The following is a 16,235-nucleotide window of genomic DNA, read 5'->3' on the forward strand; positions in this document are numbered from 1 at the left end:
ATTTTAAAAGGGAAGAAGAAAAGGAATGGAGTGTCTAGAAAGAACCATGCCCAGGATTCCTGCCTTAACTTTCCACTCCCGATCCCCTACTGCTGTGTCCGTGGGGTTTCCCTCCCATCCGGGGAAGGCACGTTACCTGCAGAGCCAGAGTGCATCCTGAGCCAGCTTCCCCAGGCTGGGTAGCTCAACCCTGCTCCTGGTTTTGGAGACAGACTCTGGTGAACCGCATGGACGGACGGCCTTGGCATGCCTAACCCGGTTTCTCACCGGCGTTTGTTTGCTTCTGAGTCTAATCCACGGTGGTATTTTTTACTTTCTCCATTGTTGACTTAGATTTCATGAGATACTGATGTCAGCACACCAGGGGACCACTAACAAAGCATCGTTTTAGAACGAAAGTCCTGCGAATCCTAGTTAGGGAACTTTGGGGATCAGAAAGAATAAAACACCTTAGGCAACCCAGGGAGATTAGAGTCCCCTAGGATCTCACTGGAGGAGTACAGACAGACATGTGGACACCAACAAGGCCAGGGGGTAGTTTATCAAGGCTCACAGAGAGTGAAGAGTGCCAGGAATTAGAAGCTTTGCCTCCGGGTCCTGATCCTGGACAGCCTCACTGTGTGACCTTGGACAAGGCGGGGGCTCTTGCTTTGTTTACAAAAGTGGGGATTGGTCAAGAAAGTTGCCAACACGCCTCCAGTCCCAACTTTCATAATTCCTTCTGGATACGGTGATTCCGTGGGGACGCTTCGGAAAGAGAGATCGTCTGACCTTGGGCTGACCTTGAGCTGGTGGATCAGCTCTGGCCACCAAAGGGATGGAAGGAACACACACCTCCCCTGCCCGGCCTCAGTGCCAGGGTGCGTGGCTGCTGCTCTCTTCGAGCTTCTACAGCCCGTCTCTTTGTCTCTCGGAATCCTTCGGAAGCAGACAGCCTGGGCCACCCAGTTGACCAAGCTGTCACCCAGTCATTCCATCCGTGTGTGTGTGTGTGTGTGTGTGTGTGTGTGTGTGTGTGTGTGTGAGAGAGAGAGAGAGAGAGAGAGAGAGAGAGAGAGAGAGAGAGAGAGAGAGAGAGAGAGAGAGGAGAGAGAGAGAGGAGAGAGAGAGAGAGAGACTGATGGGACAGAAAACGGATCTCGAGCTCCCTCTGAAGTGAGGTCTAGTCTTCCTCAGCCACAGGAGTCGGACGTTGCCTCAGGCTGGTGGTGAGACACAGGCCCTCTGTTAAGCCAAGTTTAGACAAGAGCTCCAAGGCACAAATGAGTAACCGTTGATGAGTCAGCGTGTGCGATACTTCCTCCAGCTTCACAGACCTGGGGGCCTGGCTCCAAGCCTCCTCTGCTCTCCAGGTGGAGGGTTTTTTTCCTTCGTGTATTCAGGTTCTAAATCTATGGTCTGGTCTGGCAGGCAGAGGTGAGTCAGCGCCCCCTGCAAACAGCAGTCTGGCACCCTGCTGTCTCGTGGGCCTGCACTGGGGTGTGAATTCACTTGGTGCCATGAGATGAAGAGACCTCAGAGGGCTTCTTAGCCTAGTCCTCTCTCAGAGGCTCAGGTCACTCACCACCAACCACGCTGTAGGAGGGAGGCTGGCTGGCCTGTGTGATCTTCAGACATTTTTTTTATTCCCAACTGTGAAAGGAAAGACGGTGAGCATATTTAGCAGATTATGAGACGACTCTGGAACCAGAATATTCAGGTTTATATACAAAGTGTCCTCCACCCAGGGGCGTAAATAATCTAATTAGCCGCTAATACATAAGTTGAACAATCGCAAGTCTCAAAAGTACTCGGTGTTCTGTATCACACCCGTTTTGAGACAGCCACTCCTGTTCCTCTCTGTAACACACACTTTAGGGAAAGGTGAGGGGGGGTCTCCTTTATCATTCACGCCATGAGGTGCTTCAGGAGGGACAATGAACACCTCTTGAAGGATCCTTGTCTGTGGCTTCCCCCAACCTCTCTGCCTGGGCCTCCTGCCCCCACCCCACCCCCAAAGGTGGTGCCTACGGCCTTGTGTTCCCTGCACAAGTGCATAGGCTGACCAGACAGACCATTTTCCTCATTGCCATGCGTGTCTCTCCACCGTCGCCTCAGTGGAAACCCCCAGAGAGTAAGAAGCACATGGACCCACCCACTTCTGACAGATCTGTACAGAGGATGTGATCACAGTCAACTTGAATCCCGGGAAACGGGTTGGGCTAACCTTGCTAATGTACTAAACGGTGATGTCCCCTGAGGGGACAGGCCAGGCACAAACAGGCCCTGTGCTAGTGTCTGTGCAGCTGGTGAATGTTCATTGGACGGTACATCGTGCGTGCGGTGTTGTGCTCTACACTGGGGCCTAGAAGTACGATGGCTGCCACAGGAGTGAGGGTTACACAGAGCGGGGAGACATAATAAACAGCCCCAAAGCAACTCAGACAGAACAGCTATTCGGGTAAAGCAGGATGTCCACCTGCAGAGGGTTGGGACAATCGGTCTTCTTTAAAGTAAGTTCTGAATAATAAAAAGTGGGGAAAACAGAAAAGGCAATAGTGAGAGAGGGAGGGAGGGAGGAGAGAGACAGAGAGAGAGAGAGAAATAGAGAGAGACAGAGAGACAGAGAGACAGAGAGAGAGAGAGAGAGAGAGAGAGAGAGAGAGAGAGAGAGAGCACTGTCCCTGGAGCAGAAATAAACCTGGCACATTAAAGAAGCAGTGAGAGTCGGTGAGGGCGGGGGAGGAGGAGATTGGAGAGCTGGCTGGGACCAGATCCCACAGGTTACTGTAAGCGCACTGGCAGGCCACTGCTGTGCTCTGGGAAGGGGCCAGCTGAAACTGTTCTTGGAGGCACTTTGAGAAGTGCCCTTGCTAACCAGGCTCTGTTCTTCCTGTGTGGAGATGCCCCTTTCTGCATTCCAGGGAAGAGTGATGCCTTTCCCAGGCACCTGGCCTGCTCAGCTGTCGAAGTGGGGGCTGTCTGGACCTTCAGGGGAGACAGAGATCCTTGAAACAGAGTGAGTTTCTTGGGGAAAGAGGCCCCAAACTTGGCACTGACCAGCTTCTCGCTGACCAAGTTTCTTTCAGTTGAGAGTAGCAAACGCAATGTAAGCTTAAAGTTGAAAGGCCACTTGTTGATGCCAAAGTCATTGCAGGGGTAGATCTTGTCGCAGGGAATCTTCGTCAAGACCCCCTCTGTCACGGGAAGCTCCCCATTCTGTATTCTTTGTATTCATATTATTCTCTCTTGTCCTAGGAGGGTCTCCTTCCAAACAGAGTCACTCCCCGGGCCTTTGGAAACCCTGCACTTTGGAATCAGCTTCTTGAAATGTTCTAAGTTACTGCCCATGCCATCAGGACAGGGTACCCCAAGCCAAGCCTCAAATGAGTCCTCATCTCTTCACCATGGACCATCTTTGAGTTGTCACTGCCATGTATGTTAAGTTCTATATAGGGTCAGCCATATGTTCTGAGAGACTTCAGGGTTCTCCTCTGTGGGATTGACCTGAGACCCTGGGGTTTAACTCACTTCATCAGCAGGAAGATGACCCAGTGAAGGATTACTCCTGTAGGTCAGTGTGGCGTTTCTCACTGGACCTCGGGAACTCAGAGTGCTATTGGCATGCTAACTCAGGGTGTTCTTTTTCTTTGCTTTGTTTTAGAGACAGGGTCTCACTGTGTAGCTCTGGCTGTCCTGGAACTCCCTTTGTAGGCTCTACTGGTCTCAAACTCAATATCCACCTGCCTCTGCCTCCTGAGAGTTAGGATTAAAAGCGTGTACCACTGCTGCCCACCACTCATGATGTTCTTAACTCCCACCTGTTAGGAAAAGCTCTGGGCTGCGCTAGGCCCAGGCTGCACTGTCTGGACACCCAGGCGTCTCTCTCTGCTGCCTGAGCTCTGATTGTGGCATGTACTGCTCTTTGCTGGGCTCTGTCCCAAACTGTGCCTGATCCTCCAAGGGTTCCAGATCGCTGTTGCATAAGGCCAACAAGCCATTCCAACTTATGATGGATGTCCCCTCTGGCTCATGATTGATGTGCTGGCTTTGTGTCCACATTCCTGGTGAGTAACATTCTGAATGCCAGTGCTCTGGCTGGCCCCTGCCCTTCCCGCTCACGTGGATGGGGCCCATAACCATTGGCATCTTCCTGCTGTTTCCATTTTTGTGTCTCCTCCCTCCTCCACCCTCAGGGTAGACAAGCCTTAGTCAGGCAGACCAGTTTTTAAGGAGGTGCCATTGCAAGAGACCATCCATCCGCCTTGACTGACTTTGACATAACTCAGATTCTTTATGATTGCTCCTTGAAGGTTGAAAGAGAGGTCTCTTCACACCCAGCAGCTGCAGCCGCGCCTCTGAGCTCTAAACCTTGCCAAAGTGGCCCAGGAAGCTCATGGCTTTTCTTCATGCCTGCTCCTCCCTTCTAGTGCCTTCTCGTTTGTGTTTGTGATGCCCAGCATGAAACCTTCCAGAAAGGCATGATTGGTAGTGCCTGGAATATACCTTCTCTGATATGGTATGGTTTTAAATACTTGGCATGAAAAAGAAAAAAAGAACTGGAGATTATCTGTACATTATTTGAAATTTTTAATTTATATTGAAATAACATTTTAAATGCATTGGCTTCAATTAAATCTATAAGCAGGACTAGATTTCTCCCATTTTTTTTATTTTGTTATCTGACTGCTAAGAATAATAGGGTGTAGGTGGAGCTCAGCATCTGTGAGGCCACGGGTCCTATCCCCAACCCCGTAGAGAAGGGGAGGGGAGGGGAGGGGAGAAAGAGGAGGGGAGGTGGGGAAGGGAGGAGAAAGGAGTGGTTAAGAAGGGGAGGGGAGAGAAGAGGAGGAGGGAAGTGTAAGAGAGGGGAGAAGGGAGGAGTAAGGGGGAGAGAGGGGCAGGGAGAGAAAAGAGGGAGAGGATATAGGAGAGAAGGGGAGGGGAGGCAGGGGAAGGGAGAGGGGAGAAGGGGAGGAAGGACAGGGAGGAGAAGCCCCTTCCGTGCACAGAGCTCACAGTATAGCTCTAGGACACAATGCTGGCCAGACCGTCTCTGTGGACACTTTCTCCTTCATGCCTTCCTCTGTGTCAGCCTGGCGGAAGTGAGACTCCTCGCGTGGGGACACCAATGCCAAAGGCTCCCTCTCTGGCAGCCTCACCCCTTTATTGTCCCCACATGAGCTGAGTAGCATTTGGTTTAAAATAGACACCCCCCCCAGTGAAGTCTCAGCTCCCGCTTTGTCGCTAAAAAAACATCCACATACAGGTGCGGCTTCAAACTCTCACTACAGTTCCTTTCCCAAAGAGTCAAATTTCTTCAAAACTACCAAAGACGCTTAGATTACGAATCTGCCTCTTGTAGCACTTCAAACATTCAGTGACGCTCTTTTCATGTCACCTCATACAGCAACGGCACAATGGAAGGCTCATGGAAGACCAAGCAAACGGCGACACCCGTGCTTGAAGGGCAGAAATCACACCACGCTCAAGCAGATCACCTGAGTATTCCTAATCCTTTCCATTATCGGGATGGGTGGGTGCAAAATTAATGCCCCGACTAGGGATGTTTGAAGACTGAAGACACGCTGGCGGAACCCCTGCCTGACCCTTGGGATGGGTGTCGGTGCAGGGGACTGGCCCCAGGGTCTGAGTGTTCGCCCAAGAGCTATAGCCCAAGGGGGGGGAGCACTTTTAACTAAGGACACAGTACACCATCTGCAAAGGAGTCAAAATGTTTTGAAAACCATCAGCAAGCGTAACTACATTCCGAATTTAAAGGTGTTTGTAAGTCTGAGCTCTGCCAAATACACATTTAATTTTCCTGTGTGGTCTGTTTTAGTTGTGTTTAGTGGACTGTTAGGAAGGGGTTGTTAGGAGAAAGAACGCTGGCCTTTCATCTTATTGGCTGGCAGATAATGCAATAAGTGGCAAAGAACATTTCCATTTGGGATACATCATACTCCTCTGCCGGGGTCTGGCCTGTATCAGTCCCACACTGCAGAGGCCATCTATTCCAGTCTGATGTCTTTGGGACTGTGATCAGAACCAGCCAAACAGCCCCGGGACCGACCATGAGTCGGGGAGTGTGGATGAGGGAAAGCCTAACCACCCAACGATGTTAAGGACGGGACAGAGACGTCTGGTCATCTCAGGGGGGCTCTCAGTCAATACTGGAGATCATGGTTTATTCCAACATCATCTTAAATAGCTCTCCAAAAGCAGGGGTACTAGCAGAAGACATCTATTATCATGTATAAAGGGCTGAATGGGAAACATTTCCTTTAATCCTAGAGATACTCCTAAACTGCATGTACTCAAGTCCTCAGACACTCCATAAAGACACGTCTCACCAGCCCTCAGATATTCTCACTAGCCCTCAGGGTGGGTGTGGAGTCACCCAGGGCCCAGGTCTTTTGTCACAGAAACTAGGAGCCATTCCCCACTGTGGCCAGGCCATCTGGAGGTAACCAGCCAACATCTAAAAAACAATAGGAGTTCTGAGCTCCTAGAATTTTGTGGTTGAGCTGGGGCATATTTCTGAAATATTACATTCAGGCCCCAACAATTCCCCTCTCTTAAATTAATAAAAGGATACTCGTCTCCTGCAACAGGACAGGTGACTGTGCCTGACTTAGATGGCCTTCTTCAACACACCAGAGTTTACCCGTCATGGAATCACACATTCTGTCATGCGTGCTCTGTCTTGGGTCACCCAGAGGCAAGAAACCAGCCTCTGTAACAAAGAACATTAGGGGAGATGGAACCTAGCTAGATGCCACGTGCCTCTACGCCAATTTTTTAATTGAAGCTCACCAGCAAGCTTGACAACGTCAAGCAACATCCATGATCTCATGGCTGCAATGTTCTCCTGCAAAAAGAAGCAGACGAATCAAGTTAAAATGGCATTTTGAAACTGGCATGGGAATGTCTCGGGTGCCCCTGGCTATATCAAAGTCTAAATCTGCCTTTCTAATCACGTTGTTCCCAAAGACTTATAAGCTACACATCACATTCCTGTCAGAATGAACTCTGACCTCTTATATCCATAAACATTTGCACAGCGTGGCAAAGGTTACAGACATTAACAATTCCAGTATGAGTAGCCACCACAAACATACACTTGGGTGGGTTACAACTGTCATCATTACAATTCAATCAAAGGACAATAAAATGTTCTCACGACGGGTGGAGTGTGAACGACTTCGGACAATTCTAAACATTTACCTTCTCAATGCTCGGTGAGCTTTTCCTTTTCCTTGTCTAAAGTCCAATGCTCTGTGAACTTTTTCCCTTTCCCTATCTAAAGTCCAATGTTCTGTTGGTTGCAAAATTCCGAGATCAGGTTTGAAATATTATCACAGTCCTTGGATGTTAACTGCAAACCTTTTTGTCCATTTCCTGTTCAAATACTGAGGAGGGGTTTTTGCCACTCCTCACAGTCCATACTAGTGTCCAATTTGTTCTAAATGGGTCCTTTTTCCCCAACGGGAAAAACTGATGAAGTGAGTTCTGTGTTTCCAAGGACAAACTGCTAGTTCACGTCAGCTCCGGGATGAGAGCTCACAGGTCTGGGAAGTCGATGTATCTGGTCTGTTGAGAAACTGGAACTCTCACACTGTAGACTCAATGACATCAAAGGTCAGAGACACTGGTTCAGCATGTTTCAAACTGGCTTGGGCAGGCTCCCACAGTTTCAAGTCCGTTTTTCCTCTGCTCCACACATCTCACCAAAAGGTCTGGCAGCCATCGAGCTTTATTCTTTTCCTGCAAGAAAGCACAAACATTGCCTCCACCCCAAATCGAGTCTTCTCCACTATCTAGTGCATGGATGTCTTTATTTGACCTGAGCAAAAGTCGCTTGAATTCCATCATGTCAGAATATGTCTACGCCAGATTGCTCACTGGCATCCACATTTTAAAATTTAAAATATAGAGAGCATGACTTAATGCATCATGTGGAGACTGGGGACACTACTCCCCCTTCTTAATTTTTCGAAGTTGTATTTTCAAGGAGCTATGGAGCACAACTGGCAATTCCTTGTCCTTGGGGATTATAAGAAATACCTGTTTTATGATCAGTTTTCCATTGAGCACAAAATTGCTGTAATACCTTATTAGAATATCCAGATCCGTTGTCTCTTTTTATCATTTTTGGAACTCCCATGTAAGCAAAACATTTTAAACAGTGACTTATCACATGCCTAGTGGCTTTTCCAGTTTGTGCAGTGGCCGTCAAGAAAACTGAATACGTAGCAATTGCCACGTACATATATTTTAACTTGCCAAATTCTGCAATACGAGTAACATCCATTTGCCATAAATGATTAGGAAGTATGCCTCCTAAATTAGTTACAGATAAATATTGTGGGCACACCTCAGTGTTTGGCAATTTTGACGAGCAGTCTCTCTAACTAAACCAAATTGTTTTCTTAGACTTCTGCTGTTCTGATGATGAAAGTTATGAGACTGTAGAGCTCTCTCTACCTGAGATAAAGCGACAAATTTTGTTAATCTATCTGTTAACTCATTCCCTTTGGCCAGTGGGCTGGGAAGGTTTGAATGAGCTCTTACATGACCCACAAAACATGGTAATTTTCTTTGATAAATTGCAATTTTAATTTTCTCTAACCCGATCATTACTAGTTCCTATGCACAGAACTGTCTCTATCATTTGAAGAGTTTTAAAAACATAATGACTGTCAGTATACAAATTAAATGAATCATTTACTAGAAGTTGAAAACTCATAGCATCAGCTTGTAACTCGACTGTCTGAGCTGAAGCTGGGGTTGTCTGCCCCACACATTCCTTACTGTCTATAAAATAAGCTGCTCTTCCAATAGAGGAACCATCAGTAAAAACTAACATGGCATTTTTTTACAGGACTGCTCCTCACTATTTTTGGGAATATAAAACCGATGCATTGGCGCAAATTGCAACAGTCTATGAGCTGGAAACTGATTATCAATCTTCCCTGAAAATTGAGCAAAAGCAATTGCCCACGAATCGCTGTTCTGAAACAACCAATCAACTTAAGTTGGTTCTCTGCCAAAATATCTCCTAGATTCCATATGGCATTTCTGCACCATACAAACTACTTCTTCAAAATGTGGTTTAACACTTTGGTTGTAGAGACAGCACTGTTAATATAACATATCTACTGGTGCTGGGTTACACTCTCCAACTGTAGGAGACCTTGTCTACCCTTTTTTTGTTGACTGTCTTGGTGAATTGGGATCATTATCTTCTTTTAGAACTGCCCTTTAAAAAAGGAATGTAACCATTGAATATTTCCCAACAACTTCTGAAAAATGGCTCAAAGGTTGCAAGCTATTCTTTCTAATCTCTAATTTTTGAGGTTCAGTTTCCTTTAGGATATAACATATATCTCAAATAACTTTTGAAAACTCTCCAAAGTTTGTGAGTTGTCTTTTCTTATCCAAATTGAAAAGCTCTCTCTAGCTGACAAGTCTTATTTGCAACTTAGCTGACATGGCCTAATTTTCATCTACACTGACACCTTTGAGGGTGTGGTCTAACAGGGCGGCAGTCCCTGAAGCTTCTTCTCAAAAAACCTTTTTAAAATAATGCACTAATTTCTATTTTCTAGATTTCCTTTTCATCTTTTTAATCATATCCAAAACAATTCAAACATTTCCTTTTATTAACATTCACAATCACATTTCATACATACGGGTGTGGCCACACCATACACACAGAGTATACACACATCTTTCAGTCATCCTCTTTTCCTAGGCTGTGATTAGTTTGTTGAAACAAAACTTCTTTAGCTGAAATCTCTAGTAACATAGCAGCTATAGACAATCCTCAAATTATGAGCAAACAAAACCTGAACAAATCCAAATCTATGTATGTTGCCTTTCTTTCTCTATAAGGTCTTAAAACAGTTTCTGGCAGCCTGCATTAATTAGCGTTTTGTATACACTTGGCTGGGCGTCAGCCACGGCAGCAGCTCTCAAGGCTGTGAGCTTCCTAGGTTTCGAGCTTGGCCTTATCTTGCCTGTTGCCCTCTGGGTCTGGGCTGGCTCACTGTAGGTCATTTGTGGCTGCTTTCTTCCTCTGCATCTCGGGCGCAAACCTGGTTCCCTATTTTCTCCTCTGTCGGGATGCTGTCTGACTTGGTGCCCTCTTTGACCACATCCAAAGCAACCTCCAGAAGGCTCTGTGCCTTTCTTTCTTCTTATGCCTTGCTTTCTCTGTAGGAATAACCCATCCTTAACTGAGGCCCCTGCTGGTCCCATATCTGAACAAATCTTAATAAACGTATCTATGTCATTTTTCCTTCTATAAGGTCTTAGCGTGGCCTGGCATGCTGCGTTAGCGTTCTCATAAGTTAGTTGTTTTGTAATCAAAAGCTCAACACCTGTATCTCCCATTATTTTGGATGATGCCTGCATTAGCCTAGAGACAAAATTCTGAAATAACTCCTCAGGTCCTTGCCTGATCTTTATAACGCCTTCAGTCTGTGCCCCAGCAGCTGGAAGCTTGCTCCAAGTTCTCTTGGCAGCTGTGCCAATCTGCATACACAGTGCCATCTCAGAAGCTAACTGCTGATCTGTATCCTTGTACTCCTTGTACTGCCCTTCCTCAGCAAGTTTCTTATAAGAAATGGGAAGGTTTGGGGCTCTATTCTTCTCAGCTGTGATCTGACGCTGCTCTGCAAGTTCTGTTTTCCGCAACAAATAGTTCCCTTCTGGCAGGCAGGCCTTGGCTCTCAGCTTCCAATCTCCTGGGAGTAAGGCTTCTATAGCAATATTCTCTATGAGCATCTGGGTAAAAACTGCTGTTGGTTCATACTGAACACAAGCCATTTTTAGTTCCTTGAGCTGTTTAAATGGTGTCGGCGTATGCCTATGGTTCCCTGGGCATCCCTATGCTCTAGCATAGGAAATGTCTGAAATCCCTGTACATCTTCCCCTCTGTCCACTGCTTCTCTAACACTAGCTTGCACTGGACACACCTGACCCGCTGCAACTGTCTGCCAGGACCGTAGGGGTGCCCGTACCTTAGACTGATCTATGCTTGCTATTGTTGTAGACAATAGAGCATTTCTGTGATCTGAGGAAACTTGCAAGCATCTTAGCTTCTGCTGAATTTTACCACTAGGTTCCTGCTTCTCTGTATTTCAGGTTAAAAACGAGGGAGGTCAAGACTCTCTATCCTGATGCTCAGTAACTCTCTCTTCATACTCATCCCAGTCTCTCTGCGCTGTATGTTCTTTCTCATCTAGCTGCTCCTCAGTAGGTGCGGAGGCCTCTGTCACGCTGCTGACCAGTGCAGGGATAGATGTTTTCTGCTGTCCTTGTGCACACGCTGTCGAACCCGGTTGAGGGGTAGATGTTTTCTGCTGTCCTTGTGCACACGCTGTCGAACCCGGTTGAGGGTAGATGTTTTCTGCTGTCCTGCCCATATGTGTGGCCGCACCTTCGTTTCCCCAAGCCCTGGCTCAGCTCTGATACAGTTGCTGCGGTGGCATCCGAGAGAGGGAAATATCCTTACGAAAATTTTTAAACTCTAAAATTTTCTGTACTTGCTTCTGCTTCACTTCAGCTCTCCTGGCTATTAAAATATACCACGTAAACATAAATTATCTGACTAATAAGTCTCTGTCTCATATCTCTAATTATATACACTTTTACTCTCAAGGTTAACTCACTTCTCTTTATCATCTGGCTAATATTCCTCTCTTTCACATCTACAATTATCTGCGTTTTTTTCACTCCGGAGGCTGACTCACTACACTTCACTTCTTTATCCTCTGACTGACATGTCTCTGCCTCACATCTGCACTTGGGCACATTTTCACTCCTAGAGTTAACTAACCCACTTCACTTCTCTGTCAACTGACTATCTTCCTGTTTCATATCTGCTGTTACCTGTTTCCTATTTGTACCATTACATACAGCTGTACTCCTGACTTAATGCTGTTCACTTGCTGTGCCTGACTTTTTTTTTCTTTTGTCTGTGCATGCTTCTTCTCAGACTCCTGAACCTGCGGCGTCTGTTTCTCTGTGGCGTCCATCACTTCTGCCTCCCTTTCTCAGGTCCCATGTTTCAGCGCCATTTTGCCAGGGTCTGGCCTGTATCAGTCCCACGCTGCAGAGGCCATCTATTACGGACTGATGCCTTTGGGGCTGTGGTCAGAACCAGTTGAACAGCCCCTGGGTCCGACCCTGAGTTGGGGAGTGTGGATGAGGGAAAGCCTAGCTACCCAACGACGTTAAGGACAGGACAGAGACATATGGTCATCTCAGGGGACTCTCAGTCAATTCTGGAGACCACGGTTTATTCCAAAATCATCTTAAATAACTTTTCAAAAAAACGGTAGTACTGGTAGAAGACGTCTATTATCATGTATAAAGGGCTGAATGGGAAACATTTCCTTAAATTCTAGAGATACTCCTAAGATGCACGTACTCAAGTCCTCACACACTATATAACAGCATCTCTTACCAGCCCTCAGGCACTCTCACCAGCCCTCAGATACTCTTACTAGCCCTCAGGGTGGGTGTGGATTCACCAGGGCCTAGGTCTTTTGTCACAGAAACTAGGAGCCATTCCCCACCATGACCAGGCCATCTGGAGGTAACCAGCTGACATAAAAAAGACAATAAGTGTTCTGAGCTCCTAAAATTTTGTGGTTGAGCTGGGGCATATTTCTGAAATATTACATTCGGGCCCCCAATACTCCTCAACATCACACTGGTAATTCGGTTCTGAAGGACTGGAGCTACTACTTTGGGTGGCATCCATAGCAATAAAATGCATTATTTTAACAATTAGCTTTGTCTCAGTTGAAAGCGCCATCACAGAGTTTTCAGGCACAGAAAACATTCTGGAATGTGGGGAGAAAGAGAGAATCGTTTTCTTTCCTTTGGGACACTGGCAAGCCCACATTTCACTCCACAGCTGATCTCACTGACGGGGAAGCCCGTGCTCACACCTCAGCTGACACAGCCCATACAAAACCTTGGCTCCTTTTGCTTAAAGTTAGCAAGCTGTGATTTTTCTGTTGTGCTTTCTTTACTTGGATAATTTATTTTCTAATCCGTCACCAACAATTTAGGATACTCCATTTCCAGCCCCCTGACACACACTCCGGAAATTCTCTTGAACCAAAAAGAGTAGTCATCAGAATGTCACACTCCCCACACATATGTCTGGGAGTTTGAGAACACAGTTCAAACCGCTTGGCCAGCCCTTCTGATAAGGTAGCGTGGAGGACAAAAAAGGACTTGTAAGCTTTGAAATATTTCTTATCTGGTCATCTTTGAAACCTGGTTTTGTGGGGGATTGAAAAAACAAAGCAAATTGATAGCTGGGGGGGCGTTGTCTGAATGTTTAAGCGTTCACATGTGTGGACTGACCATGTACATTAGAAACATTCTACGGTTAATGGAGGAAAGAGGGTCTTAGGCTGGACGGTCATCTTCCAAGACCTGCAGGGAGGGGAGTGATTTACTCTGGGTGTTTTCTAGTCAGAGGTTTAGAAGCAAACTAGGACTCATCAGCCTTTCTCTGCACGTGAGAGCACACACTTACATTTAAAGGGCGTGTTAGTTTTATAGAGTCTGTGTCTCAGACAATTGCTTACTCACGCTCGTTGAGGAAGAGGAAGTAGAATGTTGTGTAACTGGATGGAACCTCGGGAATTAATGCTGATATTTGGTAAGCTGCTTCCTCTTCTTCGTGTGTCTAATTCATGCTTTTCTGGACAAACGTCAAAACTGCAGCTCTCATCAGAAATGGCGTGTGTGTGCATTTTTACACGTTCACTTGCGTATGCGCATCTAGGTGCTTGTGCATGTTAGATGCCAGAGGTCAATGCCAAGTGTCACTCTCCATCTTATTTTTTGTCATTGGTTCTCTCACGGAACTCAGAGCTCACTGGTTGGATAGACTAGCTGGCCAGCAAGTTACAGGAACCCTTCCTGTCTCTGCCTCCCTGACCACCACCAGAGTTGGGGTCACAGGTGTGTTTTGCCACACTCAGCATTTCACCTGGATGCTGGGGATTCGAACTCAGGACCGCATGCTTGCACACTGAGCATCATACTGGCTGAGCCATCCTCTTAGCCTTCCTCGTCAGAAATACTGAACTCAAAACAAAAGCTTCTGAGTTCTTAATTAACTTTCAGGCGTGGTCCTCTTAGAGATTTATTTCTGAATGAGGGACGTTCTTAATGTAGATGCATCACTACTGCCTCATCTCTGGAGATGTGGTTGTATAGGCATGTTCAAACATATTTCTCTATTTGGCTCAGAAAGCCCCATTTTTTTTTCTCCTTTGCACTGATGCTCCTGTGAGAGATTTAGGTTTCAATGGAGTGGGAACTGCCAAGACCCCAGGAGCTTCTCTTGAGATATAGACAATTAAGCCAAAATTAGACAGTCTATAAGGCTGCCTCGCTCTGGTCTGAGGCCAGCTGTGCTTGCCTCTGAGATCCCAGGAGCAGCCTTCAGAGGGCTAGTCATCAGCCAAGTGTCACACACGGCTGTGTGGTCCTCAAGGTCTTCTTGGGACACCTCCCAGCAGCTTCTGAGGCCTCCAAGTCTAACACGGGGGGGCAGGACAGGGTCTAATCGCTCCAGATAAGCGGGTCCTTTTCTGACCTGGGCCTGTGAAGTTCTGGCGGCACACCGCACACCCAGGAGGGGAAAAGCACTTTAACACCGTCTCCTGTGCCTGAGATTTTGGCGCTGAGAAGACAATCAGTGATTGAATCCTAACATCTGCCTACAACCCCAAAGTCCCAAATCTGATCTCTGAGAATTACGTCTTGAACGTGATTTTTGAGGATCCATACCCTGACCCTGTGTGTGGTGTGGCCTGGCACAGCTGTGTTAGGAGAGGGAACTGTTGACAGAACGTGGATGTCAATGATGGTCAAGCCGGGTCCCCTCCCTGAGTGCTGCCTCTGATGTTAAAAGTCTGCCTGCTGCCTGGCTCCCCCCACCCCCGCCCAAGGCAAATTGTGTGATGATTTCCATACTGTGAGGAAAGCAGAGGCAAGCCCGGATGCAAGTCTCTGTGCTGGAAGAACTTCTATCATGAGTTTGTTTGGAAGCCAGAAACAGGCTGCCAGAGGAAGCTGCAGGCGCCGACTGGAGGCTTGGAGGGCGCTTCCTTTGAAGTCTGGTGGTCAGTTTCTGCCAGTTGTGGTTATGAACCCATCTTGTCCCACCAAAGGGGAAAGCTATTATTTAGAAGGGAGAGGCCCGTTTTAAACTTCTGTGTTAACCGACATATATGACAGAAACTTCTGTGTTTCAGGAACGAGAGCAATTTGCTTAATGTCAGGTTTGCCTACTCCTTTTAGAATGGTAGTTTTAAAAGAGCTGTTCCCCCCATTAATACTGTGAATTGAACCCAGGGCCTGGAACATGCAGACATGCACTCTACTGTGACAGCTTTTTTTTTTTTCTTTAATGGAACAAGTTAGCAGGCTGCAGACTGAGCTGGCTGCTCCCTCATGGTCGTGACCCACTCTGCAGTTGCAAGGCCCGTCAGGTTCTGCCTGCCTTTTTCAGGCTTCCCAGCCATGCTAGGCCTGCCTTCCACCCCTGGAGACCAGGTATAAATTTAAAATCATGTCTCTAGGGACCAAGAGATGAACCGCACTCCAGGGTATAGATAAGCCGGCCAGCCTCTGCAGTGGCACGCTGTTTATGATTTATTAAAGCTTGGCTGAGGATTCAGAAAGCAAGGTCAGCCACAAGCCGTAGGGATCGGGCATCGAGGATGCACACCTTTAATCCCAGCAGCCTGAAGCTAGGAGGTGGTGGCACACACCTTCAATCCTACGACTCAGGATTAAGAGGTAGACGGATCTCTGTGAGTCCAAGGCCACCCAGATCTGCACAAGAGTGAATCAGTCTAGACAGAATCAGAGCTCACACCTTTAATCCCCAGGACTAGAGGGGTACAAAAGACAGGAGCAAGTGGTCAGGATGAGGCGTTCATTCTCCAGCCACGCTGAGGAGAGGCAGCAACAGTCTGAGACTTGGTAAGGGCTCCCGAGACAGGATCAGCCCATTCAGTCTGAGGTAGAGGTTAGACGCTAGTGACCTGATGCTGGCTTTGTTTCCATGATCTTCAGCTTGAACCCCAACATCTGTGTCTGGGTCATTTATTAATTCGTGTTACAATCCTCACCCCATCTGATACACACCTTGTGTGTGTCTCCTGAACTATCTAGCACACTCCATCCAGTGAGTGTGCACAGCTGCGTGT

The 16,235-nt window shown here is 47.1% G+C and overlaps 1 long non-coding RNA gene across 1 annotated transcript; it reads left to right on the plus strand.

The window, feature by feature from the left end:
• Nucleotides 1-1,098: 1,098 nt before the first annotated feature.
• On the plus strand, nucleotides 1,099-5,803 carry LOC110342514. The gene is made up of 5 exons (XR_002384619.2): nucleotides 1,099-2,998; nucleotides 3,238-3,415; nucleotides 3,808-4,046; nucleotides 4,293-4,498; nucleotides 5,390-5,803. It is a non-coding gene; the product is annotated as an uncharacterized LOC110342514 (long non-coding RNA).
• The last annotated feature ends 10,432 nt before the right edge of the window (nucleotides 5,804-16,235 follow it).

This window comes from Mesocricetus auratus, unplaced genomic scaffold (assembly GCF_017639785.1).
Source record: "Mesocricetus auratus isolate SY011 unplaced genomic scaffold, BCM_Maur_2.0 Super-Scaffold_100013, whole genome shotgun sequence".
NCBI lineage: Eukaryota > Metazoa > Chordata > Mammalia > Rodentia > Cricetidae > Mesocricetus > Mesocricetus auratus.